The following is a 19579-nucleotide window of genomic DNA, read 5'->3' on the forward strand; positions in this document are numbered from 1 at the left end:
GCTCTGTGGTTTTAGTCCCAGTAATGAGAACAAGGCAGTTCTCCTCACACACAAAAATTGTAATTATACAAGACTATATTGTGTTACTAGCAACTAATTAGAACTCTCTGGTGAAATGACATTACTTTATTACATATCGTTAACACAAAATGTCAAAATTAGCATGATAGATGTTTGTATACAAGAAATGAGCCTACTTTTTAAACTGTAATCAACAAAATCACAGCACTTTATATATCAGTATTTTAAGATATTTAATATAATTTATAAAGAGTTACAGACACGGGTTTTGCCATATATAAATCATAAAAAGGGAATTCTTACTTTTAAAAAAGCCGGTGACTCTTGATTTTGTCCTCTGCATGTGTTATGCAGATTCAATAAAATTCAAAATACTGTGAAATGCCAAAGGGGGGGCCTGAAATTACATTATTAAGCTCATATTTCACTCTATGTTCTTAGAGCACAGGGCACACAGCAACTAATTTACCCTTCTTCTCTGTGAAGTAATTTATATTATCATATTGCATACAGTTAAACTGAGGCAAGGAATTGAAGCGAATTCTTCCTGACCAGTCAGTAAGTAAAAAGCTAGTGCTGGGATGAGGACAAAAGGCTCTGTACTTTGGATCAGGTGGAAAGTTTCTTACCACCTAGTCCTAGGTTTAAGACTAAAATAAGTGTATAATCACTTACTGTAAGTTTGCATGATTCTTGTTCATTGGAGTAATCATGCAATCACTCTTGGAGTGATTGGTTTGCGTGTTTGTAAACTAGATGATAAGGATGTTTTTCATTAGGGGTCTGTAGGAGATATTAGTGAATTAAAGCCATAGTTCCCAAGGTACTTGTTCCTTGACAATGTAATGACTTTAAAAAGTAGTGTGAGGGTACCATTCCTCTGGCAGCATACTAAATATGCTGAAAGACACATAACTAATGGATATAATTTGCAGATGTGTATGGAGAATTGGTCTTGACAGTTTTGTTTACAAAGGCAGGCAGCTATTTGCTGAGAACAGATATGACATGCTATTCATCTTGCTGCTGCTAATCCAAAGGGATTGCAACTATGATAACAAACTGTTAGATTTGATTGTTGGAATGCTTATGCAATGTTAGTAATAAAGGGTGTTTAAAAGCGTATCTCGTTTATCCTTGGGCAATCGTATGGTATTTCTTATAATAATTTTCCGGAGGCATTTAAAAGGACAAGCTTAATTAAAGAACTGATATCTGTCTGGCTCGGATTTAATGGGTCTATGTTCTCAAAGTAGGTGTATGTGGGGAAAAGGAGCAGACTTGTCTTTATTTCTCTGCTTGCGTGGGTTGAGGCAGGATGTCAAATGACATACTTGTGGCCTCACACCTTTCAGTTCCTCCATTTCAGCTGGGGTTACCTCCGCACACCTTCCAAAACTGGAAAGCAAACAATACTGTAACGCCCTTGTAAGTAAAGCCCAGCGTGATAGTAGAGAAAAACAGGAACAAAACTAATGTCTTGTGCTGGATCTTAAACAAAGCCAAACTGAAACTGATGGGGAAAATGCAGTGACTGAGGGGAGACAACAGCAAGTCCTCATATGTAGAGCTGAGAGCTGCAGTGAGCTCAGAAGGGGGTTTCTGGCTTGTTTCTTTTTGGACCATGATGGCATTTGAGCACCAAAAGAGTGGATGAGCATGACTCTCACACCTCTCTGTTGTCATCAGCCCCCTGCTTCAAACAATAGTGGGAAAACACTTTTCCCAGCACTCCTAAATGCTTGCGTCATTTACAGCCCCCACTAACAGGTTGCTCAAACATTTTCTACAGAGCTTATTATTAAAGTAAAAGAAAAAAAAAAAGCTGCCCAGTGCACAAAGACAGGACTAGGGTGTCCTGCACCAGCTTGGTTGTGCAAGCAGCTGGCTGTGCATGAGGGGTGGGAATGGAGAACTCAGTCTTTTTTTGTGCAATACTGCTCAGTGAGCTTTGTTGAACATGCACACGCAGCTCAGTGATGTGCAGGCATGGTCCGATCTGGCCGTGACAGCTAAAGCAGTGCTTTCCTCCATCCATCTCACCCCCACCTCAGCAGGCGTAGCTGAGGTGATAGCTGGGTGGGCTGAGCAGGCAGGACACGCACGTGCCCCACTCATGAATTTAACCAAGGCCGAATACACTAAAATACTTGGTGGTGATGTAGCTGCTGCAGGTCACATCCTGGCCCATTAACACAGGTGGTTGCTGACTTCCATTCACACCTCCTGGGCAGCCGACTGGAAGGACTTGAGAGTAAATACAACCTACAGATGTAGGGACAGGGAGGAAAGCTGCACCATTCAGTATTTGAGTTCCTGCGGTAATTCAGGCAGCAGTCTAGATTTTGAAATGTATTTTGATTATTACATGTAAGTTTACACAAGCAGAACCTATCCAAAACCCAAACATCCCGCAGCCAGGCCTCTAGAGCTAAACAGAGGGAAACAAGCTGCTCTGTTCTCAGTCATTCTTACATACAGTTGCAGGTGACTTTGTGAATAGCATATGCAATGCCAAAAAACAACTGAAATTCTCTTTGAATGCAAAAAGGCCTGAGGTTTAGAAGCAGCTGTGAGACGGAGACTTACTGTTAATGGCAGATTCAAGTAGCGTGAACAATGACAACACATTGTTTAAGGTGGACAGAGCTTGTCTTCACCAGTGTGTTGTGCTGCATTAGAACAGGACCTTGAGAACCTGTGTTAATTAACACAATTTCAAGTAGTGTCAGCTGTTTCTGAGTAAACCTACTGATTTGAGCAACAAATGCTTTATTTTCTGTCTTGTAAGAATATGGATTTAGGAAGACAGTTATGATTAATAGCTGGGTTTTAAAATTTTTTATCTCAAAACCTTTTGAAAGTTGTAAAATATTTTAATGGATTGACAAGATTAATACGTTTTATAATCTGTTCTTAGGAAAGTGTAAGGAAGAACTAAGTCTGAAACTGGGTAATTTTATGTTTATCTCCAGAGGTTCTTAGCTTAGTCCCAGACAACACATTTTCTTATGCACATTTTATTTTACTCCTGTTGAGTAGTCTTCTTGAATTAGATGAGCTTAACCAGGTATATGCACATTTATAGAATTAGTTTCTTGCCTTAGATACTATTTATAAATCAGAGGTTATGACATCTCAAAGTGCAAAGATCTGTGTACAAGGATAATCATTTAAGGTGCACTTAAATGTCATCCTGGGGCCAGGATGCTTGTTTTGATTTGAAATGTGATGAAGTCCATGGGTGTTCATGATCAGGTCAGGTCTGTGGCTTGCCTTGCAGCTGGAGGATCTCCAGCCACTGCTTCGACCGGTTAGTCATCTGGCTGAGGCAGAGGCCAGGCTGTCACTGACCTTGATGGTGAGAATGAAGATATTTTAGTAGCTATATTAAAATATAAAGGTAAGACATTAATTGTATTGTTCTATACTTCCTTCCAGAGGCAGCAGCTGCACAGTGTGGCATAATTTATTAAAGCTATCCATCATGTGACACCTGGGTGTGAAAAACTTAACAGTTAGTAGTGTAAGAAACAACTCCATAGCTCTTATTTCATCAGTAAGGGCACAATAGATGCACTATACACATGCCTAGGCTTTAACAAACGTTTGTACATTGATCTAGAATTGAAATATTGGTAAGCCTCTGTTTTGACCAGGAACGGGGAAATCTGGCCATAACAAGTAATCTAATTTTTCATGTAAACAGAGATGAGGTGCATTTGCCTGCTCCTTGCCTTACTATAGATATCCAGCCTAAAGAACAAAGGGCTGGTCACACCTTTTACAGAGATGCCACTGTATTGAACAAGTACGTGAAAAATGAGCAGCCCGTTGTGTGGCTTGGGCTCCCTTCAGCACAGGCCATGGGGCTGATGGTTGGCTTCTGTGCCTAGCAAATAAGGCTGTGAACAGGTCTGGGCAGTACCTAGGATAGAAGATGGAGCTCACACCTCTAGCACATTGGCTTTACTTAAGACTGCCTGATGGCTTATGCAGGCTGCTCCGTATTTATTAAATGGTTTTATATTTTCAGACTTTTTTCCCCCAACAGTCAGGATTATATCAATTCTACTTCCTTTTTTAGAATTTTAAAACAATAACAATGATTATTTCCCCCCACAACACAGCTACAGAAGTCAAGGTTCAAATGAGGTACTTTTCTTTCCCATTCTCTAATGTGGCCATGCTACCACACATAGGAAGCAGCAGACCCTTGTTAATAATGTGGAAGAGCCCAAGAGCTGCATGTTCCTCTCCTTCCTCACACACCTGTGCCTTGCAACAGGCACCTCACGGGCCTCACAGGTAATTTCTAGGCGATAGCTAGAGGAACTGATAAAGTACCTGTTTCTTAAAAGCACACCAACGAAACTTGGTCTGCTACTAAACCCAGTGAGCCAGCTTAGCACCAAAAGCCTTGTGCTATTCTGCTCCTTGCAGCCTGGGAAGCAGAGCTCTGGGCAAACAATGAAGACTCCCAGGTGGGATCTTTTAACTGCTGGGGCTTAATGAACATTAGGGAAAAGAGCTTTTAAGGGAGGCTGCTTAGACAAAGAGCTTTTCAGTTTATGCCTGGTCTTAACAACCTCAGGATAGTCTAGTTCTGTTTTTGCTTTCTTAAAAGGTCATTTGTAGATAGTCCTTGTAGATTGAGTCATTTTGCTCATTCCACCTCGTTACAAATGACTGAAGTCTAACTACCCTTCAGAGAAGGCTTTGTAAAAGGACATTTTTAAGTCTGTTAGTCTCTTCTAAGTGAGACATGAATGAGGGGAAATTCTCCCCTTTCTACTATCTTAACTGACATGACAGGACTGCATGAACTCTAGTACCTGAAGGACTGAAATCGGGAAGGTTAGAGGAGGTTTATACGATGAGCAATGCCGTACTGTGGCAAAAAGATGTGCTTTCAAAAGGTACCTCAATGATCTGTCAGATCTACACGGGATATGTAGATCAATAGGCAAATGAGCACCCAGGTTTGAAAGAAAATCTATGAACTACCACAGACAATGGGATAAAGGTGCAACTGAAATTCATTTTTTAATAGCTCTTGGTGGCTGCCAAGTGCAGAATGCTAAGAAACCAGTCTTCAAGATCCCATCTACCCTTTGCAATGAAAAAAACCCAAAACTTAATTTAACCGGAGTCACCAGTCAGCTCCCGAGGCGTAAACATGCAGGTGAAGCACCGTGTGTAGGCTGACTTCAATGCTGGATGCCGAGCAGCAGTTGGCACAGGTGGAAGGGGTTTTCATCACAAACCCAAATTAACTTTAGTGAAGTTGCTCCGTGTTTGCCGGGGCTGGAGGAACAACCTCCGCGTGGGGGAAGCGCCCAGCTCGCCGCCCTGCTGCCCTCCCTTCCCGGGCGCCGCTCGGCCCAACAAAGGCGGCAGCGGCGGGTCCCCTTTGTGCAGCGCGGACAGGGGAAGGGGCGATCCCCGCCCGCCCGGGGCTCCCCGCCCCGACAGCCGGGCCCGGCGGCGCTGGGCGGGCCCCGCGCTCCGGCCCCCGCGCCCGGCCCGACCCGGCTCGGCGGCGTGTCGGGAGGAAGCGCCGGCTGCGCGGCGGGCGGGCGGCCGCAGGCTCTCGGCTCCCCCGCCCCCCGTCTCCTCCCCTCGGCTGCCGATCCTCCGCCCCCTCCTCCTCCTTCTCCTTCTCCTCGCGGCGGCGGCGGCTTTCTCGGCCCCGGCTCCTTGCTCTTCCCCGCGGCTTCGCCTCGCTCCTCTCCGGGAGGCTCCTGCGCCGCGCCGGCGAGGACGGTAAGGGCGGCGGCGAGGCGCAGCGCCGGGCCGGGCTGCTGCTCGGGGATCGGCGGGCGCGGCGGGGCCCGGCGCTGAGCGCAGCGCCGTCCCGCAGCGGTTCCCTGCTCGCTGGGGGCGGCTCTGGGGAGCGGCGGCGGGCGGGAGCCCCCAGCAGCAGCCCCGGCGGGCAGCGCGGGCGGGAGTGCGGGGCGGGCGGCGGCGCGCTGCCCCGGGGACGGGCGGGGGGCTCGGCCGCGCCGGGCGCTGTGGCAGGAGCCGCCCTGCCCTGCTGCCGGGGGTCGGCGCGGCGGGCGGCTCTCTCCGGTGACAGAGCAGCCCCCGGGGGTAGGTGCCCCGTGCGGGAGCGGGGCCGAGCGGCTTCGTCCCCTGCCCTGGGGGCGGCCGTTCCGGCCCCCAGCCTGCCAGCGGGTCCGCGGCGGGGCGGACAGAGCGGTTTGGCTCCGCCGAAATTCCTCGCTAATGTTAGGGGAAAACATATGGCCCAAGAGAAAGCCGCTGGAAGTGATGGCTGTTGAACTGCTCCGAGTTACTTCCCCGGGTCGGTGCGAAGTGTGAACTTCCTCCCCGGGATGCCGTGTCGGGGGATGCGGGGCTGAGCACATGGCCGCCTCCCCCGGGCCGGCGCTCGCCCTGCTCGGGGTCTGCGCCGCATCTGTCACAACATCATCGCCTGAAACCGGGCCTGCCGGTGCCTGGTTTCGTTTCAAAGTGCTGATCTGACCTTAAGAAAACTTTAGCTGGGAGGAGGCTTATCCAAAAGGTAATTTACGTAAGTGTCTAGCCTTTTCCTCCCTTTTCCCTCAGTCAGACAAAGCATATGTGAAAATAAGGGAAAGCAATGGAATTATTTGTGTCCTAGGGTCCAATATATATGACAGCTCATGGGGCATAGAAGAACATTAAAACTTTAAAAGACCTGGCACTGTCGAATTAACCTCTCCAGTGAACCATAGTATTAACTTTTTTAAACTGGAATTTTACGATCATTTGTGTGTTGATCCTTGCTTGTATTTAAAGTCTGCAGTTACTGTGTTCAGATATTTACGGGTGAAACTTCTTTGTTCTTAAAATGACAATGCTGTTGTATTTTGCAAGCAGCAAGACAACTTTTATCTTTAATGCAGACCTTTTTATCACTTAGCTGTAGCTACTTGCTTTGTTTGTAAATCTGCCACTGGTTTGTTGGGTGAATTTGCAAAGGTCAGTTTAACTTCCTTTTCTTGTGCAATGCCTGTAATTGATTTAATACGATACTGAGTCAGATTTATAATTTATTTCACATTTGTACTCATTTGCCATAAGAGCCATGTTTTGTAAAGCAGCTTGTCCTTGGTTCTGCCCGTAAAGCCTGCTGGTTGATCTTGGTGCATGGTGCACAGGAGGTGCACAGCTTGGCTTGTCTAATGTTAACTGTCCTACTTATTTAAAAATGTTGAGAGCTCTAAAAGAGTCAGTGTAATCCATACCACACATGTGCTCAACTGACCTAGAATTAACAAGATAAACCACTTCTAAGCAGTTCTGGAGTAAAAGGTGGTACGTTATTACCTTGCGTGCAACTAACACAATTAATTGCTTTTTGGAAGTGTCTAGTGCCATCCCTGCTCCTCAATCAGCAGGTGGCCGAACACCCCACTTCTGCGGAGGCTTGGCTCGAGCTAATGAGACTGGTCAGGAGAGCAGAAGGCACCAGCAGTGTGAATGTGCTCCCTGAGGAGATGTACCTGTTGGTGATGATGGCCAAAGGAGGTGGGTGCAGAGGCCACCAGTGGTCCTTCAGAGGCAGTGGATGGTCCTTGCCATGGTGTGGGGCCGTTGAAGTTGACAGAGTTGAATGCCCTGCCTGGGCCCCCATTTTATGTGGGTTGGTGACTTATCAGTTGATATTTCATGCTGCAGTAGTGAGTTTCGCCTCTGTGGGCAGGAGGTGCCTGTGTGCCGCAGAGTAGATGCAGGTATACCAGGAATGTGGTGGTTAGTGTGATTTATGGCCTTGATGGAGCTGATAGCCTATGCCAGCAACTTCATTCTATTGCACAGAGGGCCTGGACTGGCCTCATGTCAGTTCATCCTTGTTAAGAAAATTGTATCACAAGGTAAAGTTGAGAGGGAAATGGTGTTTTCTAGATTCATGTGGAGATAATTTGCTCTCGCTTTGCCAGAGCAGTTCTTTCTGTGTCCTGCCATAGCACTTGGCCATCATTGCTCTCCTCCTCTACACCTTGTGGCATGCACACTGAAGACATGGGATCTCAAGTTGTTGCGGGAGGCACTTAGTATGGGTACAGTCTTCCAGTGGATGGGAGATGGTTTTCTGTTAAAGGTTCATGTTATGCTCCAAAATCTAGAGGGCTAACATTGGTTCTGTGAGGCAAAGCTGAGTCAAATTCTAGAACATAGCCTTGCAAATGTGTTCTGGTTGCCCAGAGCTACAGAGCGCACTGGAGGTACCGTGCTGGTGTATAAAAGGAGTATGTTTCTCAAATGTGCTTTTCTAAGTATGTTTCCCAGTGGTGACGTAGTTAGATTGGAAATCAGTACACTGAACTATCATAGGGTAGATTTGGGTCATTAATTGTAGTGGAATGCAGAATAAATGAAGGCTCATATTTACAGCCTGCCCAGAACTAGAGGGTGTATCTTTGAACTCTGAGTAAGGAGTGTCTCTGGTCTCTCCATGGCTGACACTGGGTCTTGCTTTCCACTGCTAGGTTACGGCTCCGTTCCACAAGGCCTTAAGCACATGTGTTGATTAGCCACAAATTAATGATTTTAAATTAAACTGAAGGATAAGTATATGTCAGCTACAGAGTGTGTTTATTTCAAGGAAGTTTTATTTTAGCAGGGCAAGTTCTGAGAAGTTAGAGGAGCTAGTTTGTGAAAGTCTGCAGGGCTGAAGAGCTGTAGGAGTTACACATTTAAATAATAATAAAAAAAAAAGCTTGGGCTTTCTTAAGTGGAAGGTACAACAGCTGCTTGGAAACTGCATTTTGAGGAGGATGAAAAGCTTGCCAAATGGGGCTGCGGACCTTGCTGCAAGAATAAGATACTGCGAGTTACCGGAAAACCTGTAAGGAATGAAGCGAAGGAGGGGATTGATCATCGGAGAGCAAAAACTGCAAGGGTAGCACATGTATTGCCAAAAACTAGAGCATGAAGACAATTAAGATGAAGAGAGGAAAAAAAAAAAAGGAGAAGAGAACTTGGCTGTGATGTTCTGAGGACTATACTGTAGTTGAAAAATATGTCTAATGCCTCCAAAATTAGCAGTTGTAACCAGTTTTAGATAGGGATGAGGATTTGAACATGGGGAAAAAAATGGGGTGCCAAACAGAAATGACCAGAATAAATGTCTTATGCCTTCTTCCGGATTTAACACAATCAAACTAAGGAAGCAAAGGGTCTCAGCTTTGGGGGCTGAAAGTGTTGGTACAGAACACTAGAGCCAGGTTGAAAAGAAGGATTGGTTGTTATCTGTCAAGTTTAATGTAGCAGTTATGATAGCAATATAGTAGAAGAAGTGTACTTGTATTTATTTTAAAAGGAGAAGAATGAAATCTGTTCATGTTTTACTCTGGTCCTAATAGTATTCAAGGATTTAGAACAAATTTGGAATGGAAAAAGTAATGAAGTATACAAAGATAAGTGGAAAACAGGATAAAATGCATAATGGATTTGCCAAAATTAGGTCATGGAAGACTAAAGTCATATTATTACTGGTTAAATACTGAATATCCTAGACAAAAGGAGCAGAAGGCTTCAGTTCAATGTATGTAAACCATGGCCAACACTGAAAATGACTAAATTGGAAGTAGGAGGCTTGGCTAAAGAATGGTGACGCGGCTTGGGAGAGCAACCTGAAAGAGAAACTGTGACTGTATGAGTAAAGGAATTATTGTTCAGGATTGGTACTAGTGGGGGGCTGGTATTTTACTTCATCGTTCTGGCTGAGATAACTCTATGTAAAGGATGATTGCTGATGAGGCAAAGTTAGGAAACACAGTCAGCACCGAGTGGGGCTGGATTATTGCACAGGAAGAACTGAATGTCTGTGATGACTGAAGCAATAGGAATGAGAGGAAGTTAAATAGCTCTAAAAGTGAAGTTATCTACTGAGTGATTATCAACAACACATCTGCTACCAGCTGGCAGGTTGTCCCTCAAAGCAAGCCTGGAGGAAAAGCCTGAATGCTATAGTCAAACAGGCGTGACTGTATTTGGTGGTGGGCATAACATGAAAGCAAATGTCATCCTCAGCGAGAGCTCTTCAGTGGAGTTATCATGCAAGTTATCATGCAAGGCATTAGGGAGACTTTATGTCAAATACTGTACATACTTCAGTCACTTGTATACAGAAAACATTCAATTCTAACAGAAGATGTGCAGGGATATCCAGGCTACAAGGGTGATGGGGTGTGAACAGTCTGGAGTTAGACAGGAGACCAAAACTTAAGCGGTGCTGGCTTCTATACCTTTGTAATGACAGAGAGGGGAAATAGCAGCTGCTTATAAACTCCCTTGGGCAAATTCTTGGAGAAGAAGAAGGGTCGTAAACCAAAGGTTGATCTGTTATTTTGGATTAAAAACTTGACATACAGGAAGATGATTTGATGACTTGTTGAATGAGTGTTAGAATATTGTGCATGGGAAATCAAAATGAGTTTCCGAACTGTCAGATTCTGGATGCCCTCGCAGCTGTACTTCTCTTAAGTCCCAATTTGTGTTAAGGTTTGTGCGTGACTGTTAAGGAAATGGACAGTTCAAGTAACTCAAGCTACCATAACTTCTGTGCTTCAATCTTCACTGCTAGTCATCTTAAACAGAAAACACTTCAGTGGAGGAGGTGTGATGAGCAGAAGTACTTATTTTTGTGGAGTGTGTGTTGTCCAGTCACTTGATGGTGAGTTGGACTTATAACAAGTAAAAACCCCCATCTATGACGTTAGTAGCTGCTGCTTTTTCTTCTCTTTCTGGTGGATAATGGAGTGGGATCAAGTATAGCTCATAAAATATTAAAGATAATCACAAATTAATATGCGTGCGACAGAAAATGCATGAATGGATGTGTAGGCTAGAGGTCACAATGGCCATCTTGAACCCAGAAAAAAATTAAAAAAATATGCTTTCCTCTTGAGTGTGTGCCTGTATCTATCCTCTGCCTGATGTCGTGCTCTCTGGTGTTAAGGGTGCTCTGTGGCGCCAGCTGCATTCTCTAGTTTGAGAAGTATGCTCGTGGGAGCAGGAGTAGGGAGGCATTGCCTTGGGAGGGACTTGGGCAGCACCTTGGGCAGGAGGTGAAGTGCAGGACCACTGAAGACCCGGGGTGGGTGCTCCCTGCCAGGAGGACGTGTGCTCGTCTGTGGCTTCGTTTTGCAGGTGTAGTGACCTAGGCACTGGTGCTGAGCTGTACAAAGGCCAACACAACCTGACCACCGGGTCCAAACTGAGGTGTGAGATCACGCCAGTTCAGACACTTTATCTAGTGCCTCTGAAGATTTGTCTGGTACCCACCAAAGAGGCATGTGCCTCACAGAAAGCATAATGAGTCTGTGTGTGGTTTGAAGGCTTCACTGCATTGTCTTAGTTTGATCTTTGCTATAGCATAAGGGTCTTTATGTTTATAAGCTCTCTTATAGCTGGGTGTTTTGTGCAGTCAAACTTCTGGAAGTTTCAAGATGACCCTTCAAAAAGGAACAAGAATGTATGTGATCTGTGTGGATGTATCTTGAAGAATCATTAAAAAAGTAAGATGCTTTGAGTGTGTTTGTACATCAAAGCAAGATCAGTGTCTTGATATTGCTTTATGTTTGTTTTGAATTTATAAGGCAGGTGTCTAACTTCCTTAGAAGTAATCCAGTTGCACACTCCTTTCCAGCATAGTTTATTAAAAATCTGAACTATTACATTTTACGTGTTTGCTTTAAATGCTTTTATGTCTTTGTCTTTAAAGAGGAGCTGTGTAATGAGCTCAATGTGTCAGCATCCCCCATAGGAAATAAACATGAAGAGATTGTGTTGAGCCATCAAAAGAATCATTTCAGGGAAAATTGAATTTGTTGTCTTGGTAGCTTTTAGCATGTATTATTAGGCTATTCACTTATTGTGTGTTTTCATTTGCTCCTATTGCTGTTTTATATGAGTGCTGGGTGTATTGTTAAAACAGATGAGAGTAGGGCTATGCTTTGCATTTGTATAGCATCTTTCACTTGACAGCCTTCAAATTCCAAATATTATTGGATGAGGTGGAAAAGTTACTTCAGATTTACAAAGGAGAGATTCAACCTAAATTCAAACAGTCTGTAGGAAATCAGAGAGCAGAACACTTGTCTCCTGATTCTTTGCTTTGTTCTTTAAAAAACAAAATCACTCAAACAATTTCCTTTTACAATTTGAGGTCTCGGAAAAGTCTACACTAAGAAATGGGAGGAAATGTTTTAAGACTTTATTGGACAGGGAAGATAACAGCAGCATCCAGTATCGTCTGCAGCTCAAGCAAGTGGAAAGGAATATCCTTCTTGTTAATAGGTAAAGGAACTGTGTGTTCATGGTGAGCCCGGTCAGACTGGGAAGCAGAGAAATGGATTGGAACAAGGAGTAAGTTGTACAAGAGATAGACTTAAAATCTGGAAGATGTGCACATGAAAGAATACAAGAGAATGAGAATTATGGGAAGACTGAATGAACAAACTGATGGACAGGGAAATGAAGGAGAAATGTTTATGTGTTACACATAAACTCCACATGCACATTAACTCGTGTCCAAATTAAATTGGAAAGCTCATGTTTTATTTATCGCTGTCGTTTAACTGTGGGGTATCTATTAGCTGGTTGGGGTTGCACAGTTTAGAAAAGCACATTTTGAATGAAGAGAGGTTACAGTGGGGAAGGAACAAAGCAGAACCTTGGAGCAAACTGCAGGAGAACCTTTTAGGTGTGAGCATCTGTAAATTACGCTGTGTTTAAAATAATTCATAAACAAAGCAAAGGAAAAGAGAACAATTGTGGGCAGAAGAATGGGAAAAGAAAGGTTATTCTGCAGCCTTCCAGTGGATTAACTTTCAGATTTCCACATGGGGGTTTTTTTGTGCAAATAGGAGCTGAAGTGAAAGAACCATCGGTAGCAATGTCTTCCTCTTTGTCCAGTACCTCTACACAGTATTAGACAAGTCTATTTTAAGTATCTACCCAAATTCATGAGTGGACACAGACCTTTGGATATGTAAGGACCTTTGTATGTCGTCTTTCTCTATTTGACAAGTTAATCTGTGCATGTTACCATGTGGGAGGTCAGGGGCCACTGGAAATGAAACTGCTTCTTGTGTGGGTATGTGCTTATATATATGCAACTTAAACTAGGAAGGAAGAAAATTAAGTAATGGCTGGGTAGAACACTTTTAAGATGATTATAGTATATATTTTATTTGTACTTTATATATATAAAAAGTAATGCTGTGATCTATCTGACAGACTGTTATTTATCCTTCTGTCTACCCCTAATGGTTTTAGACCTGTTTTTTAATATCTTAATTAAAATAATGTCTTGTTGCTTCCCATGCATGCATGTACTTCAAGACTACATTTAGAAAAAGTCAAATTTAATACTAACGTTTGTAAATTAGTCATGTAAGTACAAGTCGTTAAAATGTGATGGATTTCACTTGCACGTTTTATTTAATTGCAAAATTCTTATTATCGATATTGTTTTGCCATTCTGAGCTGTGATATTACTGAAGTATATTGCTGTTGAGTTCTCCTGGTGTGTTAGTTTTGGATGTTGAATGATAATTTCAGTGAATGGCAATTCTGAATGGATTTAAATGGTAGGCAGTGTGAATGAGACTTCATGGATTGCTTTTGCTCCTTTTGGACAGGTCATTTTCTCACTGAAGATCACTTGTGGCTGTTAAACTTCTCTGTACATAACAAAACTTGATACAATATGTAGGGATTTACTGATAAATCAGTTAATTCCATGAATTAATATCTGCTAATCGGAAACTAGAATCTCAATTCTGCAACACATGCGTTTTCTGCAATGTGTTTGTATAAATGCTTGGAGGACATTTGCAGATGTGAAGGTCTGCTCAGATTTCTTGCAAGACCTCCACACATGCTTTGCTGAAGGATTTCAGATGTTTTAATTAGTTTTACTTTTATATATTGTTACTGTGTTGTCCCCATCTGCATTTTTTGCTGTGCAAGTTTAAGGGGTTACTCCTGTTGTAGTGTTGGGTCCTATTATAGTAAATGAAATGATGCATATTGAGAACTTCAGCTAGAACTTCAGTTCAGCTGAAGTGAATCCCCCAAATCTTCATGTATTTAAAGTCACACTTTTCAGGTCTTTGTTTCCTCTTTCTTCCTGTTTGATAGGCTGAGGAAAAGGAGAAACTGATTCTAATGTAGCACAGCATATAGGAATGTACAATGTAAGCTCTTGAATTCAGGGAGAAAAGTGTTGTTTTAGTCTGATCTTTGCTGTAGTGGTTTGAGGTGTTCACTTGTGACTGTAATAAACAAAATGTGTTTATTTAGAAAAAATCTTAACTTGCCTTTTTTTTTTTTCTGCTGACCTGTTTATTATAGCAAGCAAGTTTGTTCTATCACAAAGTTTCTATTTTAGGAATGAGATATCTCCTCTCTTTTTTTTTTTTTCCTGTTTAATTGAAAGATGATCAGTGTCATTTTTCATTTCCTTCCCTCTCCATCCCCCTTAAAACAAAACAAAACCTTCAGTCCTTAAACAAAAGTGTCTTTGTTTTTACATTTGTTTTATGAAATCACTTAAATCCTTTGGGAAAAGCTTTCCTCTCACAGGAAGAGGGGGAAAAAAAAAAAGCCTCCTAAAGCCAAAACCAGCAAGGCTGCTACCAGACATCACAATATTTTGCTATCTGAAAAGTAGCAGATTGCATAAAAGAAGCAATTTCTCATCTTAATGAACGAAAAAGTGAAATTGCAGAAATGCACACAAATAGACATATGGTTTTCACTCAGCAAGTATAAAATTAGTGGCATTCAGAACAAAATTTTCCTGCGTACCTTTCTTGGAGCTTCTTTGGGCTGTCAGTGTTGGGAGTGGAACTTTAAATGGGATACTTCAAAGCTCTGCGGGACTGGAAAATCATCTACTCCCTTCTGGCCTTTCTGTGTTGTGGTGTGATGTGTTGCTGTTTTTTAAATTTTATTTTATTTTATTTTTTATTACTGTAGGCAGATGTGTGAATTACCTTTTCCTGATCTAGGAACCTGGCAACTGACAGCAAACATAGTTAAGTGAGAAAATGAACCATAAAGACCAAGAACTATGTGAAATATCACCCTGCTAATTTGTCTACATGGTTGTTATCCAAAAAAATATATCAAAGAACAGAAGTGCTGATGAGATAAACCAAGATGATTGCAGCATACTTTCTCCTCAGTGTAATAAAAATGCAAAGCCGAGTCAGTGGCCTACTATTCTCAATCACCTGTCTTATTATGTGGGCTGGAGGGCTCAAGGACAAAGGAAAATTGTCCAAATAAATGCTGAATGTGAATGAAAAAATAAGAAGGCCTCCCTTAATGCCAGGAGGTAAGGGCTTATTTTCTGTAGAGCAGGAAATGAGACACTGGACTAAAACTGGTATAGGACCATCCTAGAGGACACCTTTGTAAGCATTATACGGTGAATTTGGAGTATGGTGGCCTCCCAAGGATCCGGTGGCCTCCCAAGGATCCGGTGGCCTCAAAGAGCATCTCCTCACATCTTGGGCAGCTCTTGGACTTTACTCGGTGTTTCTTCCCTCTGTTTGTGATGCCGTCCCCCTTCTGTCCCTGAAGCCCATGTTATGTGAACATTTACGGCACGTGCTGGGTTTTGACATCTTTGCAACCTGCATAATCACTATGATTTTGATACTGTGCACTCATGAAACAGCTGTATCCTCACAAGTGGCTTGTCCATAGTGTGATGGTGATCACACATGTCACTTTCTGGACATATTTTTGTACCCTAACCTCCTAGGTACACCTGCTTGTCCTCCCAGTGCCTGGGAGGGGAACTGTGCACTGCGTGGTGCCTTCTGGACTAGCATCCTTACCACTCCTGAAGAGACGTGTACAGAGACGGTTATATGGATGTTCACCTTGTATTTGAAACATTTTAAAGTGGTCTTCGTGAAGACTAGACCTAGAGAATTTTAGTCTTTGGTGAGATAAAAGCTGAATTAACTTGTGCTTCGCTGGCTAAGCAGCACTAATTGTTTCATTACTTGGCCTAAAATGGAAGAGGCGAAAGCTGTAGGATGAGGCTTGCTCCTCTAGCTATCTTGATTTTAATAAAGACAAGATTCCTTCCTCTAAACTCTCATTATCCAAGAACTGCTGTGAAGGTATCAAATGGTGCCATTTGGACTGTTGCAATCAACCGGTTTGATTTCTGTATTACTTCTGGTTGGCTGTTACTGAAAAGACTTTTTATAAGGTGTCCTGCCCCAATATGAAATCAGATCCTCACACTCCACTTCCTACGTAAATTTTCCTGTGTCGTGTGGGCTGCACTGCTCAGCCAGAGAGTAGAGAGAGAGATTTGCCTCCTGCGCTATCATTATGATCAATACTAATCAAAAGCTACTAATGACAGTAGGCTTGCTTTACTGCTGCATAGCAGAATATTATCATATAACTTGGTTGGAGGAGATCTTTGGAACTGTGGAGTGAAAGAGCTGCCCACCCTACAGACACATGCTCACTTTCCCAGTACCCTTCGTTCCTGTTTTGCTGCAGGGCCAAAACATTTTCCCCTCAAACTCCGCTTCCTATAGGTGTTGCAGCTGAGGTGGAGACAGGAGGGACCAAAACCGGTATCGGAAAAGCCCTGGTAGTATTTGTACCTAATCATTGTGCTTAGGAGTGAACGTGGTTAGCATTGCATTGGTGCAGACTGGTGGCATGTCACCCATTGCTGCAGTTTAAGCGTGAAGGAATTGTAGTGTGAGTCGGACAGGGAGGCAAGGAGGCAGTTTGTGTTATGGCACTTGTGATACAGATACTCTCAGATGCAAAGTTGGCTGCTGTGAGGTTCCAGTCTTTCTACTGTGTCTTTCCCATGCCTGGAACTTTCACTAATTTGAAGTTGAATTTCTAATGAGAAACAAAACCTGTTCTTTAATCAGTGTGATTTGCTTTTATGGAATACTTCATTCAACATAGTGCAGATTGTGAAAGCCATCTAAGATTTGAAAGTCAGCTGTTTTTGACGTTGGACCAGATTGAGAGTGCCAGCAACCCCCATGAAGTGTGTTTGTACCATAATATTCTGAACTGAAAGAAACAATAAAATAGTTTTGCACTGAGTTCTTTTTACTTGACAATTTTGGAGTTGCAACAGTGGTTTTACCATTGTTTCCTTAATACCTTTTTCTTCTTATTAGGCAATATATAGAACACAGGCCTTTTAAAATCCACTTTAAGTGTTATTCTAACAACTGATATGTTGGAGTGAAGAAAATATCCTCTTGTTCTTAGATAGAGCAGCCATATGGATACAACTTTTTTTCTTTTTTTGAAACTGTTTTACGGAGTTGTGCAAATCTTCCTAGGGTGGGTTTTTTTCTGATGTCAGTGTCAGAATTTACTTTTCATACTTGCAAAGATTGCGGTCTCAGACAATGAGATATACTTCACTTGAGTACTGTTTATCTTGTTCATCAAGTCAAACAGCTCTTAAAATTATTATCCATGATCAGCTAGCTCATTGGCATGACAATTAATAAAAGTATAAATGAAAATGTGAGAAGCTCTGTGGTCACCACCCTACAAACTTCATTGGCACCTCTATTGAGTGTTCTCCAAGGATAAGGAAGAGGCATAGGTTGGTAAGGATATGGAGGAGGGAATTAGAGTGCTGAGAGTATGTCTGGGTTAGTCTTGGCTGCTGGGCTTTGTATCTCTGAAGGCTCCTGAGAAAGAAGGCAGCATGCCATTGGGTTGCTGTCCAGCGTCTCTTTCTTTTTTTCAGTATTATCATGTCTTTGATCACAGCTTCACAGCCTGTGGCAGCTTGAAGTATAGGAGAACTTCTTTCCCCTGCTGAGAAATTACAAAATGTACCCGCTTAATTACTCTCAGTTACATGATGGCTTTTGTTTTAACCAGTTCTTTTCTGACTTGGGAAGAAGAGGGATGTGTTCTACTTGGAAATGTGTACAGCTTTTTTCAGCTAATTTAAAAGTGTATTTCAAAACTGATCTGAATTATATAGTTGGTCTTCAGCATGAGTATGCATGAAATGTACAGTGTTGTAAACTGAAGATGTCTGATTTATTGTGTTGTCTGCTTGTAAAATGCAACTAACTAGTTATGAGGGGAAATTCTTGGGGAGAAGATTCAAATTTAACACTGCCTCACTTTCTCAGTTATTACTTTTCTGTTGTCTTAAATTTTTTTCAGTTAAAATTTTTTTTCCTTGTAACAATCTCTAGGATGTGTATTTAAGCTAACATTAATGCTTCATTTTTGATGCCTGTAGTACTTTTACCTTTATGCTAATATATGTAGATGTACAGGCCAGGACTTGACCTATATAATAAAAGTATCTTAATTTACTCCTGTGCACATTCCAGGGTGTGGGTATTTAAATAAAAAGGGGAAAAGAAGATGAGCTGGTGCCTGGTGCAGAAATTGTAGCTGGAGACTGGCACTTGTGAAAGGAGTGCATTTGTCAAAATAGCTGCTGTGTGATGCCTTTTTTTTCTGACCCTGCTGTAAAGGCAGCTCGTAGAGACACATCTTCAGCGAGGCAGAGGCTGAGTGCCTGCTCGGGGCAGAGTCTTCTTGCGGTCCTCCCATCAGTCTTGATGGCAAGACACATGCGGTAGATGTGTCCTTGTGGTGGGGTGTGCCTCATGGTCCTGTTCCCTGATGCTCTTGAGAAGAGGCAGCCTGTGGCTTCCTGCTGTGCTTCAGGTCCGGGTTTCCCACCGGAACCCATGGTACATGGCCTTGTCTGCCATCTCCCTGGAATCAAGGCTTGGCTGGCCTCTGGGTTGGATGATGGGGTCTGCCTACCTATCCCTCCTGGATCCTTTGGTGTCCTCTACCTCCGGTTCTGTGAGCAGTGCTCTACGGGAGAGCCACTTCAAGGGCTGCTGTGCCAGGAGCCTGACCACGCAGAGCACTCACAGGTCACAGTCAAGGTTTTGCATCATAGGTAGAGAGAAAGTAGCAATCCCTTCACATAAAACACTGGGAGAATACATAAAACAATGTTCCCAGGAAGATGCGCCTGCTCGAGGCAGGGAAAGGGAGTTGGTTGGAGAGCTCTGGTTTATGACTTGCACCACTGACCATAGGACCTGCAGCATTCCTCAACATTCAAGAAACATTATGTGGATGTCTCCAGGTAATCTTGAGTCATCTTGGAGACAAAAGACTGAATTCTCCTCCCTGTCCCCTGGTATTTTTGCTGTAATAGAATGGTGTCCACGTGTGTACGCGCACAAATGATATTCTTTGTTTAAATGTTTCTGTAGGGACCTGATATCATTTTCTAGATGGGCTTTCCCTTTCTGCAGCTGGTTTGGAACCAGTCTGGGGAAACAGTTACAGTACACGGCCTGAATCCAAAGGAGAAACGTTGCTCCTCTGAGGACTGTTAGCTATGATAGGAACGTAGTGCTTACTGGTGGGGCTGGACTCAAACTCATGTCCTCCCCTGTGTCTTGATGAGGTGGTCCACGATCCCTGAGCTATGGTGTTGCTCCCTGATGGCATCTGAAGGGCACTGAACAGATGGGTGGCAAGGCAG

General features: G+C 43.1%; 1 protein-coding gene across 1 annotated transcript in view; it reads left to right on the top strand.

The window, feature by feature from the left end:
- Positions 1-5700: 5700 nt before the first annotated feature.
- Positions 5701-19579, top strand: part of FAM110B (family with sequence similarity 110 member B) — a 113453-nt gene continuing 99574 nt past the window's right edge. The window contains exon 1 of the mRNA XM_065629265.1: positions 5701-5787. The gene's annotated coding sequence lies outside the window, so the exon portion shown is untranslated. The remainder of the gene's footprint in view (positions 5788-19579) is intronic.

Source organism: Caloenas nicobarica, chromosome 2 (genome assembly GCF_036013445.1).
Source record: "Caloenas nicobarica isolate bCalNic1 chromosome 2, bCalNic1.hap1, whole genome shotgun sequence".
Classification (NCBI taxonomy): Eukaryota; Metazoa; Chordata; class Aves; order Columbiformes; family Columbidae; genus Caloenas; species Caloenas nicobarica.